This window comes from Coenobita brevimanus, chromosome 1, assembly GCF_032717465.1.
Source record: "Coenobita brevimanus isolate Jiangsu-jjx chromosome 1, ASM3271746v2, whole genome shotgun sequence".
Lineage (NCBI taxonomy): Eukaryota > Metazoa > Arthropoda > Malacostraca > Decapoda > Coenobitidae > Coenobita > Coenobita brevimanus.
The window spans coordinates 61,320,125-61,325,797 of record NC_136954.1 but is presented as its reverse complement, the minus strand read 5'-3'; positions in this window follow the sequence as shown (position 1 = coordinate 61,325,797).

Below are 5,673 nucleotides of genomic sequence, written 5' to 3'. Positions count from 1 at the left end.
TCTCCACCCCATCCCTCCATCTCATCCTCGGCCTCCCCCTCCCTCCACCTCACACACATACACTCTCTTCGTCAGTCTTTCACCCTCCATCCTCTCCACATGGCCAAACCACCTCAGTGTATTCCTCCTAACGCTTCCTATCATATCCACATCCACACCACAATGCTCCTTTATATCCTCATTTGTCAGCCTCTCTCTCAATGTGACTCCACAGGCTCCTCTCAAATAACTCATTTCCACTGCTCTCACTCTTGACTTGTGTCCTTCCAACAACGTCCAAGCCTCACTTCCATACGTTAGAGTTGGAATCACAATACTGTCATGTAGTAACTTTTTCATTTCCATGCTCACTTCCCCGTTTCTTATCACTGCTTTCACGGAACCAGCAACCTTTCTTCCCTGCTGTACCCTTTCAAGCACTTCACCCTCCAAACCTCCATCCTTACTCATCACACTACCCAAGTACTTAAACATACTCACATTTTCCATTTCCTCACCATCCAACCTCGCTGTACATTCACTGACTTCACCTCTCTCAAAGACAATCACTTTACTCTTCCCTACATTCACCTTTAGATTCCATTTCTTACACACTCTCCCAAACTCATCCACCAAGCCTTGCAGCTCCCCTTTGTCTTCACTTAACAACACAGTATCATCTGCAAACAACAGTACAGGGAGTTTCCAAACACTACCCTCTCTCACCAGGGCCACTCCAACATCCACTACCCTACTTAGTACCTCTTTTACTACCCTATCCATGTACAGATTGAACAGCCATGGAGACATGACACATCCCTGTTTCAACCCAACCTTCAAAGAGAAAAATTCACTCAGTTCACCATCCACACGCACTGCAGCCTTAGCACCATCATACATACTCTTCACAGCATTCAACAACTTCCCATCTACTCCATATATTCTTAATACTTTCCAAAATCCTTGTCTATCGACACTGTCATATGCTTTCTCCAAATACATGAAAGTTGCATACAACTTCTTTCCCTTCTCTAGAAACTTTTCCACTAAAGATCTAAGAATGAATATCTGATCTACACAACCTCTTTCCTTCCTAAAGCCTCCCTCTTCTTCTCCAACTAATTCCTCTGTTCTTTCTCTAACTCTGTCAGTAAGTATCCTACCATACATTTATCCTATTATACCAAGAAGACAAATGCCTCTATGATTACCACACACTTCTTTTTCCCCTTTTCCTTTGTACAAGGGAATAATTATACCTAGCTTCCAATCCTCTGGGACTCTACCTTCCTCCCAGGCCACTCTGCACATCTTCCACATCCATTCTACTACTATCTCTCCCCCATGCTTCAGCATTTCACCACACACTCCATCAATTCCTGGGGCTTTCCCCAATTTAACTTTCTTCATTGCTTCCACAACTTCTATCCTACTGATTTCTTCCTGTCTTCTCACCTCCCTTCTTCTCCCAGCCATTCCCCAGCCACTTACACTCACATTACTTCCATCCTGTATGTTCAACAATTCCTTAAAGTGTTCTCTCCATCTGCTTACTTTTTCTCCCTTCTCCACTAGTAATCTACCATTTTTATCTTTCACTTCCCTGCTAACTTCACTTCCACCCTGTCTTAGTCTCTTCACCTCTTTCCAGGACATTTTCTTACAGTTCCTCCACTTTACACTCAAATTCCTTCCAAATTCCTCATCCACTCTCTTCTTACTCTCTCTTACTAATCTTTTCACCTCTCTCTTTCTTTCTACATCTCTCTCTCTCTCTTCCGCCTCTCAACTTCTTCCACACCCCTATTTCTAATCCATTCATTGTATGCTTTCTTCTTTTGTGCCAAAGCCTGTCTCACCTCTTCATTCCACCATTCTGTTCCTTGCACCCCCCTCTGTCTTCTCTTCATCTCACACACCACATCATATGCTGCACATATTTCTTCTGTGAATATCTTGCACACACCTTCCACGTCCCCCATCTGCTCCAATTCATATTTGCCCAATCGTTCCTCCACTTCTCTCTGATATTCTGCCTTTTTCTCATCCTCTTGTAACCTTTGCACTCTCCTTGCAAATACTCCTTCTTCTCGTCCTTCCCTTCTTCTATTTCTCCATCTTATTTGGATCTTGATTCTGGCCACCACCAAGAAGTGGTCAGAAAGTCCACTCCCCCAACCTCTATCAGCTCTTGCATCCATTACACATCTTCGCATCCTTTCATCCACACACACATGATCAATCATTGCCTTCCTTTCATTCAGTTCACCACCCACCCTTCTCATCACTCGACATGTATACCTGTGGAACGGTTTGTGCCTGAATTGGGTATTGGCTATCACCAACCCCCTCCCAGCACAAATGTCCACTAACGCACTGCCATTCCCATTATCTCAGCAGGCACACCCCACTCACCAAATATTCCATCCACCTTCACATTCCCTACTGTACCATCCATATCACCGATCAAAAACACTCTCTCATTCCTTCCAAACTTTTCCATGCACACTTCCACATTTGTCCAGAACTCTTCTCTCACTCTGCTTGCACAATCTTGTGTTGGAGCATACACACACACAATCGCCCACATTTGTATTCCAACTTTCAATCTTAGCCACACAATCCTTGACCCAAATGATCCATACTCTCTTATGTTCTTCTTCCATCTTTTACTCACACAATCAATCAATCAATCATTTCCTGTGGCACCCTCGGGGATGCATAGGGCCTCGATGAACTCACACCACCACATCCTATCTTGTGCTAACTCCTCAAGATCTCCCCAACACTCATCTCCAGCTTCCCGTCTCATTGTCCTCACCCACGTCTCTTTTGGCCTTCCTCTACCTCTCCTACCAGGTGCCACCCACCCTGGTGTACCTCGTACTATTCCCTGTCTCCTATACACATGTCCTAGCCACTTCCATCGTGAGAATCTAACATATTCATCGATCGGCTGCACCCCCGTTATTTCTCTAATTCTACTATTTGGTATCCTTTCCCACCACTTAACTCCTAATATTCTTCTAAGTGCTTTATTTTCAAACACCAAGAATTTATTTTCCATATTCACTGTGCTGTACCAAGACTCGTGTCCATAAATTAAGATACTCCTAACCATTACCTTATAAAGTTTGATTTTTGTATGCACAGAGAAATTGTTATTTATTATTCCAAATATTTTTAAGCATTCCCATTGCCTGATTAGCCTTCTTTAACCTTTCCTCGAATTCAAAGTTCAAAGAACCATCCTTGGCTAAATAAGTACCTAAATATTTAAACCTATCAACTTGCTTTACAACCATACCTCCAATTACACATTCCTGCGCATTTTCCATATTCATATTGATTATTTCAGTTTTTCCACAATTAATAACCAAACCCACCTTGCGACCTTCACTCACCAAACAGTCCAACACTCTCTGCATCTCTTCTGGCCCATCATAAATCAAAACTATATCATCTGCATAATCTAAATCCAAAAGTTTCTTGTTCTCTCCCCAAAGTATACCTGCACCGGTTTCTGTTCCAACGCGTTTCATAATGTAATCAATGACCAATATAAATAGTAAAGGCGATAGAACACCACCTTGAATTACTCCGGACTTGACTTCAAACGAATCACTCAGACAACCATCAACCATCACTTTACAAAATGTGTCCTCATGCATGTTCATAATGACCCTCACAAACTCCTCTGGTATTCCATAATGTCTCATGATCTTCCCCATAGTCTCTCTCGAAACACTATCAAAAGCCTTTTCAAAATCAACAAAACAAAGACTTAACGGAACTCTCATTTCATTAACTTGCTGCATCAAATGCCTAACTATAAAGATCTGATCATTGCAACCACGTCCCTTTCTAAAACCAGCCTGTTCTTCCCTCAGAATACCCTCAACCACTGGCTCCACACTCCACCTAATTTTGTAAGTCAATCTCACTTACAATGCATTCTATCTTTCTTATTCAAATGCACTTCTTAATCTTTGGGTTTATACTGGATGATCATCCAACATTAATGTTAAACCAAATAACCAATATGAAAACTTGCGATTCATTGACCACAAAATGATTTTTTGTCAAAACAACAATATTCTTTCATTATAAAGCTTTCCCACAATTTTATGCTGTTGTACATCTTATCATTATATAAAAAAAACTCCTTAAAAACTGTCATCATATAATTTTGACAAATGAAACTATAAATGTTCCAACTCCTTTACCGCCTCATTACAGTGATAAGTTCTCTATATCTTATTATGGCCACCAGCAGACAGTTTTATTTAGCTCTGGAAGGACCTCTTGAACTAAAGCATTAAAAACTATCTCCATTAACTCTTTTGCTAGCATAATAATTTTCCTGCTATAATCTGACAACTATCAACATTTTTCAGCAATGGAAGGAAGTCTTGTACTGAATGGGTTAAGTCAGCTGGTTAATACAGTACAAAATTATGAGAATGGCCAAGTTCCAAGCTGGGCAGTTTGTTTCCTCTCATATACTCTTTATAATGATATCTGGAACATTTTCAGTCTTTGTGCAAATTCACTTTAAGAGGTGGCTGACCCCAAACCTGAAATATCAAAATGTAGTGATTTCCCTTATGGTTTTGCGAGTAAAGGTGCTCAAATCAGATGCAACTCATACAGTTGTGTGTCTATTTCCGAGGAGCGGTTGAGGTTTATTGCTCATATAATGCCAATGAGGAGCATGCAACAGATTACTCTCACCTTAGCTGTCTACACTGAGTAGTCTGGCCACACAGCCCAACTCCCTTGATGGGGCAATAGTGGATTGGATGATGGATGATTTATCTTCCCCTTTGCTCCAATGTAATGGAAATGGTCAAAATGTGAGAAAGCTTTATCAAACAAACTAGCAAGGCAATAAAACACAGGAAAAAAAAAGAAAGAAAAAAAAAACACTGAAAATCAGTTTACTTTTTTTTTTTCCTTTTTTCAAATACTGGTATAACAAGAAGTTAACCTAACCCCATTCTAGGAGGAATGAGAACAAAAGTGGGGAAAATGGTGGTATCCTAATAATATTAATCCACATCATTCAATTACGGTAATTCACACAACCGCCTGGCTGGAAAATGGCTGCTGTAATTACAAATATATTAACCAGCTGCTGAATCTTTAACAGATGAAAGAAATATGAATCACTGACAACCTATGGTATCTCTTCATTTCTGTCCAAATACATGCCATTCTAATGCTATGGTTCGTATTATCCTTCATGGTTCACTGGCAGCTGATCCAAACATCTCATACAAAATAAATCAAGATGTAACATCACAAAAGTACAAACATTACAAATACAAACACTAACAATATATACAGCACTTACAAGACAATACACTTCATATTCAGAAAGTTGTATTTGCGCTCTATATATCACAAAGCTTACTACTGATCTAAGTACATAATCACGCACAACACAATTATAAACATAGCACAGCATCACAAGTCCCAGATCTATTTAGTATGGCATTTATATCATGCAACGGCTTCTCCAGAAGGAACCAGGTGTGAATATTATACTTCTATTATGCTAACTTGGCCCTGAATTTCATCCCTTTGCAGCTTATTCCATGTATCTCGGTGGCAGAAGACATTACAATGGCTCTATGTCCTTCCTATGTCACTACTTCATGACTAGCACCATATTCAAGTGTTAACCTATAA